The sequence below is a fragment of the Myotis lucifugus genome, unplaced genomic scaffold, assembly GCF_000147115.1.
Source record: "Myotis lucifugus unplaced genomic scaffold, Myoluc2.0 scaffold_1054, whole genome shotgun sequence".
Classification (NCBI taxonomy): Eukaryota; Metazoa; Chordata; class Mammalia; order Chiroptera; family Vespertilionidae; genus Myotis; species Myotis lucifugus.
The window spans coordinates 74,482-98,565 of record NW_005872102.1 but is presented as its reverse complement, the minus strand read 5'-3'; the positions used below and the strand labels follow the sequence as shown (position 1 = coordinate 98,565).

General features: G+C 41.5%; 1 long non-coding RNA gene across 2 annotated transcripts; it reads left to right on the top strand.

Moving 5' to 3' along the window:
• The first annotated feature begins 1,767 nt into the window (after positions 1-1,767).
• LOC106695296 lies at positions 1,768-24,084 on the top strand. 2 transcript variants are annotated; one of them, XR_002827324.1, is made up of 4 exons: positions 1,768-2,160; positions 8,793-8,944; positions 21,162-21,283; positions 24,023-24,084. It is a non-coding gene; the product is annotated as an uncharacterized LOC106695296 (long non-coding RNA). The 2 variants fall into 2 exon arrangements; XR_002827325.1 differs by lacking the exons at positions 21,162-21,283; positions 24,023-24,084 and adding an exon at positions 16,660-16,865.

The following is a 24,084-nucleotide window of genomic DNA, read 5'->3' as shown; positions in this document are numbered from 1 at the left end:
GGCCCGGCTCAGCCCGCGGGTCTCGCCAACTCTGAGGCCCTGGAGGCGGCCCTTACGCCGGACCCGGCTCCGGTGCCTTCCGTGCCTTCGGGTTCCCCTGATCCGCCTAGCGGTGCCCCTGGCAGGTCCTTGTTCCCAGGAAGCGAGGCCGCGGTCTCCATGGGAGCGCATCAGTTCAATGCGGTGCTGTTACAGGGGCCCCGGGAAGCGCACACACAAGTTGGGGCCGCAAAAGATCTAAATATACTAATCAGCACAAAGTGGTCATTGTTCTGTGCAGGCGATTCTTTAATCACTGATTCTGTGGCTTCCTCTCAGAGTGTTAATATGTTGGTTATCCCGTTGACTAGAATATAGGAAGACCGGCTGGTTTTTGTGGGTTTTTTGTGTAAGTTTTATAAGGCTCTGTGGGGTGCACAGTCCTCTGCCAGGGGCTGTAGCAAACAGTAGCAAACAGGAGCCATACCAAGCAGCCACGCACCGGCTGGTTAGTAACACGTTTATACTAACTTAGACACAAAGGCTTCCTGCCAAATAGTGACATCAGTATTTGGGTTAGAGTAAGGTACTCCTGCCCAGTGTGTTCAGTGCAATCTCTGTGTCCTTGCTTAGATTGGCCTTGAACATCCTGATTAGGGTTCTCCTGCTCAGATTGGCCTTGAACATCCAGCTACTCTGATTAGGCTCCCACAGGCACTATCTCAGTCATGGCCCAGGTTTAAGTGTTCTCAAAACTGACTGATCAGAAGGAGGAAAAAGTGTCATGAATGTGACACAACCGTTATCTCAGGAATAACACTTAATTCACAGAAAACATAACTACAACCCTAGAGGAGTTGCATGGGAACCACAGGCTCAGATATTTCAGCCAAGAAAGCTGCTGGTGCCAAGAAGACCTCAGAGGAGAAACGAAGTCAAATTAAACTGTTTGTGATGTGAAAGCCATTTCAAACACTGTTTTTAAAAGTTGTCTAGTGCTGACATGAATGTTTGTTTTTATTCCTGTATTTGAGGATTGCAGCTTAACTGCTATGCCACAAAACCGTTTTTCATATGAGAGTTGTCTCTGAGACAGAACTGGCATCCACCTTCTACAGTGTCCGAATTTGACTGGCTGTCAGTTACTGTTCGTAGAAATGTTCTGGAAGTAAGGGGTGAGGGCTGTTTCCACCCACAGCTCATCCACTTCTTTGTAGTAATAAGCTGAACTGTAGTAGATTATGTTCTTTAAAAGCTAGAACTGTTAAGTTTGCAAACAAGCATGACTATTCCATTGCCAGTTATTTTATTCATGCCTTGGTCTTTTGGGTTTGCACCAGAAATTGGAATTGCTTGCCATTATGTGTTTAGGTGGATTGAGGCTCAAAATTAATGATGACATTTAATAGTTTCTTAAAGCATCAAGTGGTTCAACTTTTGATGAATTAAAAATGATATGTAGTTTTTGTTTCATTTCAATATGCCAGTGATCTGTTAGGTGTGCTTTTTAAATGTTGTCCTAGCATTTGAACAGAAATGCCCTTAAATGTTGAGAGCCATTTACTATAAAGTAAAACTTGTCTAAATCCTTAAATGTGAAATGTGGAGAAATTAGTGAGTAGTAGTAGGAAATGTAGGATCAATATTGTCGGACATAAGTGCTTATCTCTCAGCCAAGTGATTTCCTACAGTTGATTATGTCAGCAACTAACATGTAGCTGTAATGTTATGTGCTGATAGTGTAAGGTAACTATGAAATGGTAACTAATTACCTGAAAGAATCAGATCTGGAATGCCCTTTGATGTTATGATTACTTGTACACCTACAATGTGATAGGATTGTATGACACTCATCTAAGGATTAATGGCTCTTCTGTATACTTCTGATAATTTTCTTCTCGTTTTGATTCCAAAAGCTGGCCAGAATGTGTTTGAATTCATACAGAAATAATGTTGATATCTAAAATCCATGTTGAACTTCTCTGAAGAAAGGGCAACAATGATTGCAGCTGTGGATTTGCAGGAATTTGTTCCTTTCGGTCGAGACCACTGCAAACACCACCCTATGCTTTGAACCTTCAGCTTCAGCAGCTGCAGCCAGCCTCTGAGCTGTGGTCGTCTGATGGTGCTGCTGGCTTGGTGGGATCCCTGCAGGAGGTTACACTCCACGAAAAACAGAAGGTTTTATTAAGATTCTCAGTTTGCTTTTGAAATGTAGAGAGATTCGATCTACTTGTAATTTAAGGCTACCCAGATGCAACTGAGAAATGAGTATGATGCTACTTCTAGGGTATAGGTTAAGATTTGCTAATTTTTATCAAAGCTAAAAATAATGACCTTAATTGTATTATAGTGTCATGGCTGTTTAGACATATAACTCAGGGATTTATAATGAGAGTTGCTATGATTATGGTCCATTTATTTTTTTTTCCCAATTCAATCCGAACCTTAAACTTTTATTTTATTTATTTTTCGCTAAAAGTATTACAAAGGGTATTACATAAGTGTCCTTTTTTCCCCCCCGCCCTTGACAAGCCCCTGCCCTCCCTTACCCCCCAGTGTCTTATGTCCATTAGTTGTGGTTATATGGATGCATACAAGTCCTTCGGTTGATCTCTTACTCCCCTCCCTCCTGTCCCCCAACCCTCCCTGGCCTTCCCACTGCAGTCCGACAATCAGTTTCAGGCAGCTCTGCCACTGTATTTATTATTGTTCAAAAGTTTGTAATGGTCTTAATTATCCATGAAAGAGTGAGATCATGTGGTATTTTTCCTTCATTGACTGGCTTGTTTCACTTAGCATAATGCTCTCCAGTTCCATCCATGCTGTTGCAAATGGTAAGAGTTCCTTCTTTTTAACAGCAGCATAGTATTCCATCGTGTAGATGTACCACAGTTTTCTAATCCATTCATCTACTGATGGGCACTTAGGCTGTTTCCAGATCTTAGCTATGGTGAATTGTGCTGCTATGAACATCTGGGTGCATATATCCTTTCTGATTGGTGTTTCTGGTTTCTTGGGATATATTCCTAGAAGTGGGATCACAGGGTCAAATGGGAGTTCCATTTCCAATTTTTTGAGGAACCTCCATACTGCCTTCCATAGTGGTTGCACCAGTCTGCATTCCCACCAGCAGTGCACAAGTGTTTCTTTTTCTCCACATCCTCTCCAGCACTTGTCGTTTGTTGATTTGTTGATGATGGCCATTCTGACAGGTGTGAGATGGTATCTCGTTGTTTTGATTTGCATCTCTCGGATGATTAGTGACTTTGAGCATGTTTTCATATGTCTCTTGGCTTTCTGAATGTCCTCTTTTGAAAGGTGTCTATTTAGATCCTTTGCCCATTTTTTGATTGGATTGTTTATCTTCTTTTTGTTAAGTTGTATGAGTTCCCTATAAATTTTGGAGATTAAGCCCTTATCAGATATGACGTTGGCAAATATGTTTTCCCACGAGGTGGGTTTTCTTGTTGTTTTGTTGATGGTTTCTTTTGCTGTGCAGAAGCTTTTTATTTTGATGTTGTCCCATTTGTTCAGTTTCTCTTTAGTTTCAACTGCCCTAGGAGCTGTATCAGTGAAGAAATTGTTTTGGCATATGTCTGAGATTTTGTTGCCTTTGTATTCTTCTAGAATTTTTATGGTTTCCTGTCGTACATTTAAGTCCTTTATCCATTTTGAGTTTATTCTTGTGTATGGTGTAAGTTGGTGGTCTAGTTTCATTTTCTTGCATCTATCTGTCCAATTTTCCCAACACCATTTATTGAAGAGACTATCTTGGCTCCATTGTATGTTCATGCCTCCTTTGTCAAAAATTAATTGAGCATATTGGTTCGGGCTAATTTCTGGACTCTCTATTCTATTCCACTGATCTATATGTCTGTTCTTGTGCCAGTACCAGGCAGTTTTGAGAACAGTGGCTTTGTAATACAGCTTGATATCTGGCATTGAGATCCCACCTACTTTGTTCTTTCTCAGGATCGTTGCAGCTATTCGGGATCTTTTTTTATTCCAGATGAATTTTTGGAGAGTTCGTTCTAGATCTTTGAAGAAGGCCATTGGTATTTTAATGGGAAGTGCGTTGAATTTATAGATTGCTTTGGGTAGTATGGACATTTTAATGATGTTGATTCTACCAATCCAAGAACATGGTATGTTCTTCCATCTGTTTATGTCTTCCTCTATCTCTTTTTTCAGCGTCCTGTAGTTTTCTGAGTAGAGGTCTTTAACCTCTTTAGTTAAGTTTATTCCTAGGTATCTTAATTTTTTTGGTGCGATGGTAAATGGGATTGTTTTTATAATCTCTCTTTCTGAAAGTTCACTATTGGTGTATAGAAATGCCTCAGATTTCTTGGGGTTAATTTTGTATCCTGCTACATTGCCAAATTCATGTATTAAGTCTAGTAGCTTTTTGATGGAGTCTCTAGGGGTTTGTTTGTATAATATCATGTCATCTGCAAATAAGGACAGTTTTACTTCCTCTTTTCCAATTTGGATGCCTTTTATTTCTTCTTCTTGCCTAATTGCAATGGCTAATACTTCCAGTACTATGTTGAACAGGAGTGGTGAGAGTGGGCATCCCTGTCTTGTTCCTGTTCTTAGGGGAAATGGTGTTAGTTTTTGTCCATTGAGTATGATGTTGGCTGTGGGCCTGTCATATATGGCTTTTATTATGTTGAGGTATGATCCTTCTATTCCCACCTTTCTGAGAGTTTTTATCAAAAATGGGTGTTGGATTTTGTCGAATGCTTTTTCTGCATCAATTGATATGACCATGTGGTTTTTTTTTCTTTCAATTTGTTTATGTGATGTATCACATTTATTGATTTACGGATGTTGTACCATCCTTGCATCTATGGGATAAATCCTACTTGGTCATGGTGTATGATCCTTCTGATGTACTGCTGGATCCGATTTGCTAAGATTTTGTTGAGGATTTTGGCATCTATGTTCATGAGGGATATTGGCCTGTAATTCTCTTTCATTGTGATGTCTTTACCTGGTTTTGGTATTAGGGTGATGCTGGCTTCATAGAATGAGCTTGGAAGTGTTCCTTCCTCTTGAATTTTTGTAGTAGTCTGAGGAGGGTAGGTTTTAGTTCTTCCTTGAATGTTTGGTAAAACTCCCCTGTGAAGCCGTCTGGCCCTGGGCTTTTGTTTGTTGGAAGCTTTCTGATGACTGCTTCAATATCTTCCATAGTTATTGGCCTATTGAGGTTTTTAGATTCTTCCTGATTGAGTTTTGGAATGTTGTATTTTTCTAGGAATTTGTCCATTTCCTCCAGGTTGTCTAGTTTGTTGGAGTAGAGTTGCCCGTAGTATTGTTTAACAATCATTTGTATTTCTGTGGGGTCTGTTGTTATTTGGCCTCTATCATTTCTGATTTGGTTTATTTGGGACCTCTCTCTTTGCTTCTTGGTGAGCCTGGCTAGGGGTTTGTCAATCTTGTTTATCCTTTCAAAGAACCAGCTCTTGGTTTCATTGATTTTCTGTATTGTTTTTTTGGTCTCTATTTCATTGATTTCTGCTCTAATCTTTATTATCTCCTTCCTTCTGCTCACTCTGGGGTTTTCTTGTTGCTCTCTAATTCTTTGAGTTGTAGAGTTAGATGATTAACTACCATTTTTTCTTGTTTTTTGAGATAGGCCTGTAGAGCTATAAACCTCCCTCTCAGGACTGCTTTCATTGTGTCCCAGAGGTTTTGGATTGTTGTGTTTTCATTGTCATTAGTGTCCAGGATGTTTTTAATTTCTTCTTTGATGTCATTGGTAACCCAATGAATATTTAATAACATGCTATTCAGCTTCCAAGTGTTTGAGTATTTTGGGTTGTTTTTATTGTAGTTTATTTCTAACATTATGCCATCGTGGTCTGAGAAGATGCTTTTTATGATTTCAATCTTCTTGAATTTGTGGAGACTTTGCTTGTGACCCAATATGTGGTCTATTTTTGAATGTGTCCCATGAGCACCTGAGAGGAATGTATATTCCGCAGCTGTGGAGTGAAGTGTTCTGAAGATGTCAATTAAGTCCATCTGATCTAGTGAGTCATTTAGGATTGCTGTTTCTTTGCTGATTTTTGTCTACCGGATTTATCCAGTGATGTCAGTGGTGTATTAAAGTCCCCTACTATGATTGTATTGTTGTCGATCTCTCCCCTGATATCTTCCAGAAGTTTTCTTATGTATGTGGGTGCTCCTGCATTGGGTGCATATATGTTTACCAGGGTTATATCTCCTTGTTGTATTGATCCCTTTAGTATTATGAAGTGGCCTTCCTTATCTCTGGTTATGGCCTTCACTTTGAGATGTATTTTGTCAGATATAAGTATTGCTACCCCAGCTTTCTTTTCCTTTCCATTTGCGTGAAAGATATTTTTCCATCCCTTCACTTTCAGTCTGTGTGAGTCCCTTCTAATGAGGTGGGTCTCTTGTAGACAGCAGATGTATGGGTCATTTTTTTTATCCATTCAGCCACTCGATGTCTTTTGGTTGGAGCATTTAGTCCATTTACATTTAAAGTTATTATTGAAAGGTACTTGTTTGTAGCCATTTCTTTTTGTGTGTGTGTGTGGCTGTTTTCTTTCTGAGCTTGATGTTTCTTCTTTTTACACCAGTCCCTTTAGCATTTCTTGCTTGGCTGGCTTGGTGGTGATAAACTCCCTTAGCCCTTTTTTGTCTGTGAAGCTTCTTATTTCCCCTTCAATTTTGAATGATAGCCTTGCTCATAGAGTATTCTTATATTCAGTCCTTTGCTTTGCATCACTTTGTAGATTTCCGTCCATTCTTTTCTGGCCTGATGTGTTTCTGTTGAGAAATCATTTGATAATCTAATGGGAGATCCCTTGTATGTTACTTTCCGTCTCTCTCTTGCAGCCTGTAAGATTCTCTCTTTATCCTGAACATTTGCCATGGTAATTATGATGTGTCTTGGTGTGGGTCTTTTCTGGTTCACCTTGTTTGGGACTCTCTGGGCTTGTGTGACTTTTTTCTTCCCCACCTCAGGGTAGTTTTCTGATATTATTTCTTCGAATAGGTTTTCTAATCCATGTTCATCTTTCTGTTGTTCTGGCACCCCTGTTATTCGTATGTTGTTTCGTTTCATGTTGTCCCAAAGCTCCCTTAGGCTCTCCTCCTGTCTTTTAATTTTTTTCTTCATTTGCAGTACAGTTTGAGTGTGTTTTGCTTCCTTGTCTTCTAATTCACTAATTCGGTCCTCCGCTTCTCCCAGTCTACTGTTGATACTTTCAATGGTGTTTTTTATTGCAGCTATGTCGCTCTTCATTTCTTCTTGGGACTTACTTAAGTTATTGTTTTTTTCATCTGTTTCTTCTAGCTTCTTGCATAAGTAGTTGAGTTTTTCATCTGTTTCTTCTTGCTTCTTGAACATCTGGTGCATGTACTCTAGGAACCTTATTCTGAATTCTTTTTCCGTCATGTTGCATATCTTTGTCTCACTTAGCTGCTTTCCTGGCGAGTCCTCCTTTTCTTTCCTTTGGGGGTTTCTTTGTCTACCCATGTTTGATCTCACTGACATGACTAGTTGTTGAGTCGTTCAGTGGCTGGACCCTGGGTGGCAGTGGCTGCTCCCTGGGTGGCAGTGGCTCCTCGGGCTGTGGTTGCTCCTTGGGCGGTTGTGGTAGCAGCGGCTCCTCTGTTGATAGCAGAGCCTCTGGTGGGTGCTGTTCACAGCTGTGGTGGCTCTTCTGGCTGGTGGAGGGAGGCTTCACAGACAGCAACTGTTCCCCAGGCAGAGCGTGTGATGATCAGGAGGCCGCTGTTGCTTGAATCGCGGCCAGTCAGACTCTACGGATTGGGGGGGTCCCTGAATGGTTTTGGGGAACCCGGACGAGCCCCCAAATGTTATGCCCAGATTTCAGGATCCCCAAGAAACCACATCAGGGAGCCAGCCAGTCCGATGCAAAAGCATAAGAGTCTTTATTCGAGCTAGCTCGGCTCCCCCACCTTGCCGACGCAGCGACAGGAAGCAGAGAGCGATTATGATCCATTTAAATCTCTTTTTCTTCACTTAGTATATGGGACCGGATTTCATGTTATTTGATGGTTAGATAGTAGAGTTAGCAATGGTCCCTGCTGCCAAAAACTTCCATGTTTCTAGAGGAGAAAAGAAATGCCACATAAGTAGATACAGTACTAGATTTTAAATAGGGGAATGAGAAGTAAGTGCATGTTAAACAGTCAGTCTTTCTCATCTTAATTCCATTTCTGTATCCCTTTTGGGATACCAAAATTTCCAGCAGCAGAAGTCTGTAGTTAGGAATCCAAACCTTTCTCTGCCCTGTTCATTTTGATGGTTGGCACAAGGGCAGGAAGGTGAATGTATATGCAGTTGTGAATCAGGGAAATCTGCATGGTGGGTAAGCTCCCCCAGTGTCCCATGTGCACTTCACTGCCCCCTCTGCTTCACCCCCCATATGCTTAATACGTCTTTAGTCTCCCAAGAATGTTGGCTTAATTTTTGGATATATAGGTAAGGTCTAATTTTTGTTTATTTATATTTTTGGCAGCATAAAATGGTAATGTAATAATAAATACTTAATATAGAGTATTCTTGAGGTAAATTCTCATTTTTGAAATCCTGTAAGATATAGTATGATACATACACCCACACCCCCTCCTCTGTTAATCAGTGGCACCAAACCTAAGAGTTGGGCTTGGATTGAGTCTTACTCCACAGACAGAGAGTAAGAGACTTGTATCTGGATTGCTGTTCAATTTTAATTAATAAATCTTGCTCCATAATGTTGCAAAAGAAATAAAAACTGCTTAAACATGTCTTACGTATGTAAATTTTTAAGGAAAGCTGGCAGCTAAGGAGAGGCGGAAGTGAAATTGGAGATGTGGATTATGACAAGGAACTCAATGTGGCTGGAAATATGGTGATATGGAGCAAAGGAAGTACAAGCCAGGCCTTTACAAGGCCTTTATAGTTAATAGTCCTGTTCAACAGGTGAGTTGATTTGAATTTTAGTATTTGATTGATTATTGAGTAATTTTTTAAAAACAAAGCTTTTATTTTAAAATTTAACAGAAATAATAAAAACAAAATATAATGATCCCAGTAGCTAGATATATGTTTTAACATGTAGTGAAGATAATGGTAGGGAAATAAACATTTCATTTATTTTCTGTATCATTTTTTTACATTGTTCTTTGTCAATTTAATGGTAATGTTTAAACACTTGAGTAATTCAATTAGTTATTGCCAAAAAAATTTATAAGACTTAATTTTAAGGGTATAAGAATATATTAGCACATGATTATATTTGGTTGCAAAGTGTTGAATAAATAAAAATCAGGTTCATAGTAAAAATACTCAGAGAGTAAGGGAAAGGAAAAAAAATCTAATTTGCTGTCATTGCACATGCTCAGGTTGCTGGCTCGATCCCCAGTAGGGGGCATGCAGGAGGCAGCAGATCAGAGTTTCTCATCATTGATGTTTCTATCTATCTCTTCCTCTCTGAAGTCAATGAAAATATATTTGAATATGTATTTATATTTCATAAGTTTATATATAAATTTATATGTATATTTATATGTAAACTACATATATTTCTGATTATAAAAAAAGAGTAAAAACAAATAAAAATTAGTAATTAAAGGGACAGAATTAAGCATTTGCCCTGCCTTTTTAGGAGCCTTGCAGTTCATCTCCAGTTAATAAAGGAAAACACTTAAAGAAGAATACCAGCTAATAAATATAGAAGGATTGGTAGAATTTGAAAATCGCTATTCTGTGTAACCTCTTACTCCATTGTAACTTCTGATTCAGACAAGGATTTTGAACAACAGGGTCAGAGCTCCACTGTTCTATGATAGTTCATTACTAAGCCAAATGAGATAGTAATGCCATTGCGTGAAAGGTGTTAGCATGGCACCAAGGTGTCACCCAAAGTGAAGAAACAAATGCATCTCTACTTTGAAGCTGCATGTTGTTCTCCACCTCCACAACCTGGTGGGTTTACCATCACTAATAGGGAACAGAGGACTCTTTTATACCTACAGCTGTAATGTGGCATGGAGACATGATGTCATCTACTCAGTTTTCTTCCCCAAAATATTTGACATGAATATGTAGACCTAACTTCCGGTTATAGGAATTATGGGGGCTAGAGGATCAGTTTGTAAAATGAGATGAGGAATAGGTGGAGGTATAGATGAAACAAGAACCCCCAGAAATTAAGAATTATTGAAGCTGGCTGTTGGAGATTTATTATGTTACTCTGTTTACTTTATATATATTTGAAATTTTCTATAATAAAGACTTAATGAAAAAAACACTATGAGATACGATTAGACAAATCCAGAATATGGGATAGTCTACATTCTGGTCTCCTTAAAGAGTTAGTCATGGAGGGGGAAAAAGGTGGGGCCTATTCTAGGTTAAAAGGACATCACCAAATGCAGTATTTTGTGCACCATGTTGAATGAACATTGATTGAGTCCTGGTTCTAGAAAATTGTCTTAAAAAACATTTTGTGGAAATTTTGAAAAAGTTGCAAATGGACTGAATATTAGGTGATGTTAGAAACATTTTCTTAGGCAAGATGATGGTTTTGTGGTGTACAGGAGAAAATATTTATTTTGGAGAAATGCATGATGAAGTCATGATGTGGGGGATTTTCAGGTAGTCAGCACCCCCCACTCAAATCCCTCACATGCACATAAGCAGATATGGCATAATGGTAACCATTGTTAGATTTATTTGTTTATTTTTAAAACATTTTTTATTGATTTTAGTGAGGAAGGGAGAGGGAGAGAGAGAGAGGAACATCAGTAACATCAATGGTGAGAAGAGAATCATTGATCGGCTGCCTCCTGCATGCCCACTACTGGGGATTGAGCCCGCAACCTGGGTATGTGCCCTTGACTGGAATCAAACCCAGGACCAGTCCACAGGCCGATGCTCTATCCACTGAGCCAAACCGGCTAGGCCTTAACAACTGTTAGATTTAGATGAAACAGGTGTTCACTGTATTATTTCAACTTTTCTTACTGAATATTTTTAGAATAAAAAGTTTTGGGGCGGGGGAGAATATATTTATAGCAGTTGGATTAATTGTTGGGCTATTGACAAGAGATTTCAAGACTTTTTGAGTAATGTTAAATTCCTTAGTGGTAAGCACTGCAATCTTGGTACCTGGACATTGCTTTTTTGTGTTTTCCCCCATTAACTGTTTCCTGATGAACATTGTACCCTTCTAACAATATACTGGGAACAATAAACTGAATTATTCCTAAACTTGAGGGCATGTGTAAAAGCATTTCTGTCCAGGAGTGTTGAAGCCAGTGACCATTTTTTAAAAAAATATATTTGATTGATTTCCAAGAGGAAGGGAGAGGGATAGAAAGATAGAAACATCAATGATGAGAGAGAATCATTGATTGGCTAGGGTGCCAGTGACCATTTTGATATTTCCCCCCCGCCCCTCACCCCATGTAACCATATGGTTAGTGTAGTTGTGAAAGTGGCATGACGATATCCAACAAGTGTTTGTTTGTTTTTTTTAATATGTATTTTTTATTTTTCAGAGAGGAAGGGAGAGGGAGAGAGAAATAGAAACATCAATGATGAGAGAGAATCATTGATTGGCTGCCTCCTGCACAACCCACACTGGGGATTGAGGCTGCAAGTCAAACATATGCCCTGACCTGGAATCAAACCGTGATCTCCTGGTTCATTGGTTGATGCTTAACCACAGAGCCATGCTGGCCGTGCTCAAACTAATTCTTTGCTTCTATGTTTCCATCTTAGATTCTCCAAAGGATGATTGCATGTTTACTAGTTTCCATGGATGTGCAGTTAGTTGAATTGTCTCTTTTGTCTCCGTTTATCTTTTTTTTTAATTAAATCTTTATTGTTCAGAATTATTACATTTGTTCCTCTTTTTTTTCCCCCCATAACTCCTCTCCTTCCAGCTCCCACCCCACACTCTGCCCTCACTCCCCACCCTCTGTCCTCATCCATAGGTGCACGATTTTTGTCCAGTCCCTTCCTGCATCTCCCACACCCCTCCCCCCCCCCGAAGAATAGTCAGTCTATTCCCTTTCTATGTCCCTGATTCTATTATAATCAACAATTCATTCTGTTCCTCAGATTATTTATTCACTTGATTCTTAGATTCATTTGTTGATAGATGCATATTTGTTGTTCATAATTTGTATCTTTACCTTTTTCTTCTTCTTCCTCTTCTTAAAGGATACCTTTCAGCATTTCATATAATACTGGTTTAGTGGTGATGAACTCCTTTAGCTTTTCCTTATCTGTGAAGCTCTTTATCTGACCTTCAATTCTGAATGATAGCTTTGCTGGATAAAGTAACCTTGGTTGTAGGTTCTTGGCATTCATCACTTTGAATATTTCTTGCCACTCCCTTCTGGCCTGCAAAGTTTCTGTTGAGAAATCAGCTGACAGTCGTCTGGGTATTCCCTTGTAGGTAACTGAGTTTCTTTCTCTTGCTGCTTTTAAGATTCTCTCTTTGTCCTTTGCTCTTGGCATTTTAATTATGATGTGTCTTGGTGTGGTCCTCTTTGGATTCCTTTTGTTTGGGGTTCTCTGCGCTTCCTGGACCTGTAAGTCTATTTCTTTCACCAAGTAGGGGAAGTTTTCTGTCATTATTTCTTCAAATAGGTTTTCAATATCTTGCTCTCTCTCATCTTCTGGTGCCCCTATAATTCTGATGTTGGTACGTTTGAAGCTGTCCCAGAGGCTCCTTACACTATCTTCGTATTTTCGGGTTCTTTTTTCCTTTTGCTTTTCCAGTTGGGTGTTTTTTGATTCTTCGAATTTCAAATCTTTGACTTGATTCTTGCGCTCCTCTGGTCTGCTGTTGGGAGTGTGTATAATATTCTTTATTTCAGTCCGTGGATGCTTAATTTCTAGTTGGTTCTTTATCACAGCATCGAGGGTCTCATTAGATTTCTTGTAGATCTCAATAAGTTTATCGGCGGCTTCTAGACAGTTCTCGAGAGACCTTAAAAGTGTGGTTCTGAACTCAGTATCCTCCCTTGATAATTTTGTCCTGTTTCTTTGTCTCAGCATTTTTTACCCTTTCTTGGTGCACCCCCTAGTGGTCTTTGTGCGTAGTCTTGTTGTAGTTAAGCCTTGATTGTTGTAGTTAATACTAGTGGGATTTGACCACCAGGCCCACTGGCTATGAGAATCAGCTGTGTCTGCAGTGGGAAAACTTCTGTCCTCTGGAGAGGTGCTTATCTAGCCTTTGCCTGAGGCTATCCGGCAAATGGCTCTGCGCAGGGCTTGGGCGGGGCGGGTCCCAGGGGATCAACAGGGCAGGCAGGCGGAGGGAGCAGTTATGGCTGCTGTCAGTCCCGTTCCCAGAGGCTCTGCTTCTCAGAACCCCAGCAACCGCTGCAAACCTCGGAAAGAAAGCTGCCCTCACGTTCCGACCGATGCCAGACAATCCTGCTTCTCCCATTTGAGTCTGAGTCCCTAGAGACTCGCCCGGATCTGGAGCTCAGAGTCTGAGACTCCCTCCCAATTGAAAACGACAACCGCACCCTCAGCCACCAGCCCGCCCCACGCGCACCTCCGTACCTTTGTATTTTCCACACTGCGCCTCCTCTGAGCCTCGGTATGCTGTTCTCTTTCCTTCTAGTTGAAGAATCTCTCCTCAGCCAGCCTTCCTGTGGTTCTGGGTGATGTCCGTTCCGTCTTTTAGTTGTATTTTTGAAGTGGTTGTTTGAGGCAGCAAACTCCGGTGTGTACCTATGCCGCCATCTTGGTTTCTCCCTTGTCTCCGTTATCTTAAGCTTGCTTGTAAATAGAACAATAAGATTTTTAATTTCAGTCCTTTTGGTCTGGAAAACATACTGTTATTTAGTCTTCTTACTATATGGGGGAAGATATTTTATATTTGATTAGGAATCAATACCAGGTGTATGTGACTCAGATTTAGTTGAACAAATAAACAGGTAACTAAAATGCTGTATGCAGATAAATTAAAATGCCATGTAATACCTGTGTGTCCACAGTGTGGTGAGAGTCAGGGGACTGGCTCTGAAGGAAGGATATCTCAAAGAAGTTGCTGATTGAACTGGAAGTTGGGAAAAGAAGGGCATTCTAGACAGAGCGAGTCAGCCAAATGATTTATGGAAAAACATGGTGTTTTCTAAGTTCAGAATGGATGTACCCAGGGTTTGGGTGTGGAGAGATGCTTGCAGGTGCTGAGTGGATCCAAATTGAAGGGCCTTGTTTGTACCTGGCAACTTGAAATTTAAACTGTACACAGAAGGAACCTGTCAAGGATGTTAAAATGGAAAGTACATCTTCAGTTCTGTACTTTGAGAAGATATGACTTTGGTGGCAATTTGTAGGATGTGTAGGATTGGCTGGAGAGTAGAGACTGTTGTCAAGGATACTGTTCTATGATAGTTCAGGGAGGAAAGATTGGCTCTGAAGAGAGAAGACGGAGATGAGAGACAGAGCTGAGGGAATGTGCAAGTCCTTAGACATCAGGAGTAAGGGAGAGTATGGAAATACTATTGGGGTGGGGATGGGAGTGGCCTGAAAGAGATTAATGGGGGGAAAGGAGGACCTATGTAATACTTTCAACAATATAGATTTAAAAAATAAAAATAAAATAAAATACTATCTTAGAGACTGGGAGGATGGGATTTCATAAAAGGAAGCTGAGTCAATAATAGGTACAGCGTAGATTTTGGACATTTCAGGAGGGAGTGCAGCTCTAATGCCGGTTTTTCCTAAATTCAACAACCACAGATCAGACAGTTCAATTTAAAACTGGACAGAGGGCTTGAATGGACATTTCTCTAAAGATGTGTACATGGCCAATGAGCACATGAAACAGTGCTCAGCATGTTTAATCATTAGGCATATGCAAATCAAAACCACAGTGAGATACTATGTCATACCTACTGAGATGACTGATATATTAAACAATGAAAAAAATAAGTGAGGATGTTTAAACTGGAACCCTGTGATTACTGGTGGAAAAGTAAAAATGCCACTGTGGGAAACCATTTGCTGTTTCTCAAAAAGTTAAACCTAGGCAGGGTGGAGGGGATCAATGAGGGATAGAAAGGGACATCTATAATATTTTCAACAATAAATTTCAAGATAAATAAGGGGGGAAAAGTTAAACCTAGAATCACCATATGATCCAACAATTCCCCTTTTGAGTATATATACACAAAAGACAGAAGCATCGATCAGATGCTCAAACCTCAGAGGGAAGGTAGGGGAGGGTGGGGGTAAGGGGTAGAGGTCAACCAAAGGACTTGTATACATGCATATAAGCATAACCAATGGACACAGACACCAGGGGAGTGAGGTCATGAACAGGAGTGGAGTGGGGGGCAATGGGGGGTTAGGACACATATGTAATACCTTAATAAACAATGTTGAAATTAAAAAAAAAGATTTGAAAGCAGGGACTCAGTCAAACACCAGTGTTCATAGCAGCATTATTCACAATAGTTGAAATTGGAAACAACTCCAGTGTGTATGCAGAGATGACTGGATATACAATATGTGGTATATGCCTACAATGAAATATTTAGCCTTTAAAATGAAGGAAATTCTGAGATGTGCTACAACATGGATGAACCTTGAGGATGTTATACCCAACATAACATAAATACTGTATAATTCCACCTTCATGGGGTACTTTGCTTCGAATAGGTAAATTCATAAGGACAGAAAATATAATAGAAGCTGAGGGAGGGGGAAAGGGGGAGTTGTTGAATTGGCAGTTTCTGTTTGGGGCAATGGAAAAGTTCTGGAAATGGATAGCAATGAGGTTACACAACTTTATGAATGAATGTATTTAATGGTACTGAATTTGTACACCACAAAATGGTTAAAATGGTAAATTTTACACTATGTATATTTAACCACAATTGAAAAACCCATAAAATACCATTAAATAATTTCAAGTAAGTGATTGTTAGGCATGCTAGTGAAAGTTGAATGGCATTTCCTAGTTTATATTTTGCAAGATGAAAGGGGAAGTTTAGTTTTTCTAAAGATTTTTTTCTGACTGTCTAAGATTGATAAGATCATTAAGAAAACTGTAGGTTATGAATAGCTCTTCTGGTAATCTTTAGTTTTATAAAGGACATAGGGTCAATACAGGTTGAGCCACGGTTTGAGGTCACTTTTGTGGCAAGGCTTCTATCTAGTAGATTTTTAAAATTTTGTCTACACTTTTCTTAAAATGTATTTACACACATACTTTATCTTTTCTTATAATATTTATCATTACTTTGTTTAATTTTATTTTACCTTACTTTTTTTGTTCCCATGGTGCATGTGTTGAGCTGGTGAGGAGATAGTATATATCTATATATCATAATTATTTATTTATTTATTTTAAAAATCTTTCTTTTTGAAAAGTATTATAGATGTCTCCCCTTTTTTATTGTCCCCTTCTAGCTCACCATAATTCTTATTTAGATACTATTTGTTAACAGGCTATTATTTAGATGCAATTCTTAGATAAGCATTATGTTTTAATTTTAGGCATTTATCATATCACAGGGTAAGTCTGAAAAAGCCTACAATAAGTTTCTTTTTGGAATTTTATTGAACTTTTTGATTCCAAATGTATACCTCTTTTTGTTGTTGTTCAAAACAAAATGAATAATGGTGGTTTTGTCTAAGCATTTTTATATTATTCATTAAAGGAAGAGTCCCACATCTCTTTCCGGAGAAGGTGCTGTGGAGACTGTGGAAATGACAACAAAGAGCCTCAAATCTCGTGGAGAAGGTGCTTTGGAGACTGGAAATGACAACAGAGGATTTAGAATATCACTAAAATCATTTAGGTGTTTTGGTATTCCTTTCATTTTCCAGCATTGTGATTACTTAATTTTCAAAATGTTTTAACTGATTTCAGGGACAGGAAGGGAGAGGGAGAGAAATAGAAATATCAATGATGAGAGAGAATCATCAGTTGGCTGCCTCCTGCACACTCCCTCCTGGGAATAAAACCAGAAACCTGGGCATGTGCCCTGGTCAGGAATTAAACCATGACCTCTTGGTTCATGGATTGATGCTCAACCACTGAGCCACACCTGCTGGGCCAGCATTGTGATTTTTTTTCATATTCTTAGATCAACTTAATGTGAAAATGGAACTTGAATTGCTTTAGTTGAATTTTTTTATTGTTTAAAGCAGCGGTTCTCAACCTGTGGGTCTTGAGCCTTTTGGGGGTCAAACGACCCTTTCACAGGGGTCGCCTAATACCATCGAAAAACACATATATAATTACATATTGTTTCTGTGATTAATCACTATGCTTTAATTATGTCCAATTTGTAACAATGAAATTGGGGGTCAACACAACATGAGGAACTGTATTAAAGGGTCTCGGCATTAGGAAGGTTGAGTTTAACACAGGTTTAAAGTATTACATATGTCTCCTTTTCCCCCCATCGCCCCCTCCTTGATCACTCCCACCCCCCTAATTACAAGGAGGCATGATTTAAAAATCAATATCTGTTTCTTCTTCTCGGGATTGGGAGTATTTACTGAATTCAGACCACCACCAGAAGGTTGAGTCTCACCTTTTTAACAGATTTTTGTGTCTGAATCCTTTGGAAAGTTTCTCAGATGAAGGATGAAGACTTGTCAGAGAATCTCAGTCTGGATTCTTCTACACTTCTCTCACACACCTGCAATCTTTTTCCTTCTTCACTGGGTCTCTGAGGAGCCTAAATGGAATACTCTGATGGGAGAAGGAATTCATTCACTTGTTGACCCCCCTTGTTCAGTTGGCAAGGTAAATACTGTGTGTAGAGTGAAAACTTCCAGGAGTGCTCAGGTGACTCAGAAATTGGCCTTCTTAAGAACCCAGAGCATTTTTTGCAAAACACAGACTTATTTGAAGATACTGGCCATGTAAGGGCTTGTGAGTCATCTTTGTCCTAAGATCAGCAGGAAGTCAGGAAACATGTTAAACACTGGGGGTGACCCGAAGAGCATTTCATGTTGACAAGCTGACTGCCTGCACTGTGGTGGAAGGTCTATAACAATACCTGCTATGCTGTAACAATACCTACATTCTAGTAGTGCTTACAGTTCAGAGAATTGCAGTTTAGCTACATAAATTGTCAACAAGGCAGGGAATCATGATCCCCATTCGTGATGAGAAAACCTGTCAGAGTGTGTTTCCAAGACCATGATGCTTGGCTAGCTGTGGGCTCTCTGCTGCACTTGTGCTGTCGCCTTCTGTGTCTTTCAGGTTCCTAGTGGATCTACATTTAAATGGCGCTAACACTGCACTTTCACAACCTTGCCAGCACTCTGTTTAACACTGAATTGCAAAGGTCACACACTTGGGTATTGTGACCCTTGATAATAAATAAAATTGAATGGAATAAAAATATCAACATCTGAGTTAATATTATAGCACGTTTTCTAATTTTTGTGATTTTTTTGAGATAAGTTGTATTCTGAGACATGGCACTTTTAATTTTTTTATTTCTCTTAGGAAAAATCATTACTATCATGAAAATAGTTTTGTAATGAAATGATTTCCAACCCTAATCATGGGCTCTGGTATTTTTCACATATTTTATTTAGTTTTAAAACATCACAGTGAATTAACTGGTATTTCCCCATTTTCTGGAAGAAAATATTGAGGGTCTAGAGATGGTTTGTTGAAGAACAACAGCTAGTAGGAAATGGAACAGAACCGAGATCACACTGTTTATATAGTAGTTTCTACTGCACAAAATTTGTCTAGCAAAAGTAGTTGAGGATTCACTTATCATACTGGGCACTGGAAAGTCCAGAAATAGAAAAAAGAGGCTCTGGATTTGATTATCTTTTTACTCATAAGTATGTTTTTAAATTGGAAAGTTCTGTTGATGAATGCTAACTGTTGAGGGTAGATATTGTAATACCTTCCTAGTTATTTCTATGTTATATGTTCTTGTTGTTTTGGGGCCTTAAAATTGGAGTTTTACTTAGATCATTACTGCAAGGATTACACAGTGCTTTTCAGACTACTGAAGAAGTATGCATGATTGATCAAGGTAAGCATCTGTGTCATTACAGCTTTTGTGAACAGTATAGTGACATTTGCTTGTATTTCTGTTATGTTTGGACTCTATGTCATCAACTCAGTTCTAAACAACATAGAGGACAGCCCAGCTGATGGGGTGTCAGGTCCTGTCACTTGTCTTGTGCTCTCGTTCTTGAGGTCCCTTCCTTCCTCTCAGCCTCTCTCTCGCTTTCTCTCTGTGTGCATCTCTGTCTGTGCCACTGACCTGTTGTTCTCTCTTGAAGCTGAGTCCACACCCTTTTCCTTAGCACTTTAGTAAATCTTGGTTTAGGTAAGTTCTCCACTTTACTCTGAGAGTGTCTTGGTCTGAGAAAATATACGGCATATTGTGCTGCTTTATTATAACTTCTAGACATAACCTGTCAAGTCCCATGAGTGGAATAGATTTCAACCTTGACATTCCTAATACAATGATTCTAGTGTGAAGCCATCAAGCTTAGCACCAAGAGTACTAAGCCACATTGACTTCAGGGCCTCCTGATACCATGTGTTCTCTGTGAGCTGTCAACCTCTAGTATTGCCGGGTCCCTAAGCATTCTCTGCCGGCAGCACGAAGGATCTTTTGAAAATGTAAATATGATCATGTCTCTTATGAAAACTAACAGTGGTCTCCTATGGCCTTTAGAAATGAGTCCCTAATCCTTAGCGTGTCCGTCCAGGCCCTCTATGATCTGACCTTAGCTTCTTTGGCAGTCGTGTCTCTCCCTCACCCCTTCTCTGTGGTCACACTTTGAGATCCTGATTGGCATCACACCCTCCCAGCCCAGCTTAGAGCTGTGCCATGCCCTGTGTCCCAACGTCTCCCTCTGGAGTCGGTGGAAGTCTGGTGTTCTTTCAGGCACCTCCCATCTTTCCCCTGTCCTGCTCTCTGCTCTCATAGTTTTTGTTTGGGTTTTTGTTGTTGTTGTTGTTGTTGTTTTTTGCAATACCATGCAATGCTACAACCTTGTCCACCCTCAGGAGTGTTAAGGATCTCATTCAGTGTGCAAGCTGAGAATTATAGGCAGCAGAATAGTGATGAAGCTAACAGTAGGGATTTGTCTTTCTCACAAAATAACAAGTGCACAGGTAGGTGGATCCAGTATTGAATTCAGCTGCTCAATGATGTCAGGGTAAGCTCCCAGCATCAACGAGAGGAAGAAAAGTCCGTACATTTCTTCTGTGTGGACTTGTGGAGGAAAGGTGTCCAGACATTCAGGGATGACTGTTTCACAACGGTTTCCTAGTGTCTTGAAGTTCCCTGTCTCATGGGGCAGTTTGGTGTCAAACTGCTCCTGAAGGAGGTGCCTCAGCCCAGGAGGAGGTGGTGAGGGGGAAGGGCAGTGGGGACAGCGGGGGCGTTAGGGACTAAGGGGTGGAGTGAGGAGGCTGGCGAAGGGGAGAGAGAAACATCAATGATGAGTTCTGTGTGGACTTGTGGAGGAAAGGTGTCCAGACATTCAGGGATGACTGTTTCACAACGGTTTCCTAGTGTCTTGAAGTTCCCTGTCTCATAGGGTCTATATTATCCACATATAACTTGTTAGACGTATATGTTTTAATTGATCTCAGAGAGAGGAAGGGAAAGGGAACAAAGACAGCGGGGGCGTTAGGGACTAAGTGGTGGAGTAAGGAGGCTGGAGAAGGGGAGAGAGAAACATCAATGATGAGAGAGCATCTTTGGTCACATAGCCCCTAGCGTGCAACCCCGGTACTGGCCCTGACTGGGAATGAAACGGGGATCCCTTGGTTCTGGGGTCGACGCTCAAGCACTGAGCCACACCAGCCCGGCAGCCACAGGTCACTTTAAAATGAAACTTTTATTCATTCAAATTTAGTAAAACGTAAAATTCACTGAGACGTTTAGGTGTCTCTTGTTGGATAGCTGAGGAGTGTTGGCTTGGTGTATTGACCAGCTGGTTTGCCTTGAAAGCAAATATGAAATGAAAGAAAGGAAATGTGTCTCCCCTCAGAGCAAGAGTGTTCACATGAGAACGATGAGCTTTGGATGGTTGGGCCACCGCACTGAATGGATCCCTCTTGCACAGCGTGCCTCCTTTGGAAATACTCACCAGTGGCATTCCTTTGTCCTTTTCTGCTTAGAATTTTCTGACATGATGCTTTTCATTTTAATTATAGATTGTTGCAGTGGTGGTGTCAGTGAACTATGGCCCTTCCGGTAGAACCAGGGCTGTGTACCTTGTTTCCGGACCGTCCTGTTCCAGTGGAACCATTGCCTCTTCCTAAGCTGAGTTGGACTGGTGAGTTAAATTCTGGGCTCATGGAGGAAGGGAAATGATTAAGGAAGTGTTTAGTGGAGGGAGTTGTTTTGAGTCACTCCTGTTGCAACCAAAGCAATGCTCTTTTGCTCCCTAGTGATTTTAAATATGGTTAAGAGCTAGTCTAGTGGTTGTTTCTGGCCAAATAGCAAATCTAGCTAAACAGCGAGGGAACTAGGATGCCCCCCATTAAGTGAATTTTCCTTTTATGAGAACATTTCAAGATGCAAATTGGCACTTGGGAAAGTTTAGAAAGGTTTGATTGAGTCTGGCCAGTGTCGCCCAGTGGTCCAACTGGGCAGGAGTGCACAGTTGGTGTGATTCCGGGTCAGGGCACAGGCCCGGGTTGCAGACTGGATCACCAATAGGGGTCGTGAAGGAGGCAACCGATCAATGCTTCAATCTCATCATTTACGTCTCTGTCTCGCCCCTTCTCCCTCCCTGAAATCAATCAAAGTGTATTTCTAACATATATATTGAGTCTAACCCCGGCTGATGTGGCTCAGTAGATGGGCATCTCCCCTTGCACTGAAAGGTTTCCGGATCAGTTCCCAGGGAGGGCACATGGCAGGGTTTTGCGGTCAATTCCATGTCGGGGGTGGGCAGGAGGCGGCTGATGTGCCTCTCCCCTATGTTTCTCTGCCTCTCCCTTCCTCTCTCTACTGTCTATCTATATATTGGAGGTATGATCCTTGTGTCAACCAGAACCTACACATGAAGCAAAATGAGAGGAAACTGTCACTTCTAGTAGATTCACTTCTGACAGTTCACTAGTGTTAACATTTTGGTGTATATTTCTCCAGATTTTATTTCCCCATTTTATAGATATCAGAAAAGAATTAAATGTTTCAAAACTGATTTTAAAACTGTATTATACAGTGAGCATCCTTCCATGTCAGCATATATGAGCATATATGTGTACACATGTGTGTGTGTGTGTGTGTGTGTGTGTGTATGGGATTATGTATAGGTACAAGAGTAGACATGGTATACACGTGTTTTTAATCAACAACTTTTTTATTCAAAAAGAGCACTTAACTTAATGGGAAATAGTCTACATAAATAGGTAGGTACTTTTAAAAATTATCATTATTTACTATTAAAAATGTACAGTTGGAATATATTCCTCTTAATTATTTAAGATAATCGCCTAGAACTCTTCTGACAGCACTAGAGAAGCCTTCCAGCACAGCCAGTAGCTGGCTCCATAATGGCTTGAGGTACTGCCTCGGGCCAGGCCAGGCCAGGGCAGGGCTTCTCCTTGGACCAGGCTCTGGCCCCTGAGCAGGCCCTTCCTCCGTCTCTGGAGAGCTCTGGAGCTCGGGGCGTGGACCTGGAGCAGGAGAAAGAGACAGATTGACTCACACACCTGGCTTTCCTGTGACTTTGCGCAGACAGGAAAGATGCCACCGCCTTTAAGGGAACTCCAGCCCGTGAGCCTGCCCTCCCCAGATGATCTGCCCCGATGACCAGTGCCCCTCACCTTGTGGAGTTGCCTCGGTGGGCTCAAGATGCTGCAGCTCCAACCATAGATTTTGGGCGTGGCCCACCAGGTGTGAGGCAGGGGAGTTGACGGGCACCAAGGCCTGCTCTGCCTCGAAACAGGCGAAAGGGAGGGGCTGCCCCAAACCCTGGACCTGGTCCAGCCAGGTCCCCACCATCGCAGCAAAGGCCCTGGGGAGAGGCAGGTGGGCAGCAGAGTCTGAGTCCTGGTCTTTCCTTCCACTCTGCCCTCCCATGGCACACTGGCTTAGATCAGAGCCTCTGTGCAGGCCCCCCTTGCCCACCCAGGGCACAGCCCCATGCCAACCCCGGCCCCTGTGGGGCTGTCCTGGTTGTAGCAGGTGTGGGATCCAGCAGGTTCAACACGGAGTCTGGGTGAGACTCTTCTTCCCACTGGCAGCTCTCCTGAAGGTCCAGTACACTGCCCAGCCCCACCCTCCAGGCCCTGGGCATCGGGGCTGAGGACTGAGACAGACTTGTGAGCAGCCTGCTCACCACAATTCTGTTCTGAGCCTCACCAGGGTGGTCAGGGGAGATGGATATGGAGAGGGGCAGGCAGAGCGGGGTGGGTCTGTGGGGGGGAGGGGACTCTGAGGGACAACTCAGCCCAGCGTCCCCTCTGGGTCTACCAGGCCAGGGACCCCACCCACTGTCGTCTTTGACTCCTGTCCTCCTGGAATAGAAGACTCCAGAGCTCAGGCCTTTCTTGGGAATCAGATGATGTATAAGATTAGGGTTCTGCCAGGCACCCCCCCCCCCACCAACACAGTACCCACTATGCTGACTCTGGGGGCCCTACTTCTGGACCCGGAGACCACTCACTTTATGACTTGGGCTTGCGGTGTGTCACCCCGGTCATTGTAAGCAGGTGTGCCTCCAGATGGAAAAAACACTCTGATGGCATGAGCCCTGATGGATGGTGGACACGACCTGCGAATGGTGGACAGCGTGACTGCTGGACCCATTGCCCAGAACTGAGGCCCAGGGATTGTGTCTGCTTCATTTGTTGAGTCAGGCTAAGTGTCTCAAAAGTGCATGCGCATTGTCGAGTAAAGAAACTCCAACGAGAAGCATGCCATACATCTGAGTGGGCCTGGGCCCCTGCTCTCCCCAGAAATCCCCAGTGTGGCTACACCAAGGACCAGGACCGGCTAGGTGAAATCTCACACTGCTTAACAGGTTGCTTTCCATGTGCTTTTCCACCCTCCGATACCACAGGCCGCTGATGGGTGTGTCAGAGTTCTTTCCGTGGGACAGAGTGAAAGAATTGCCACCAACAA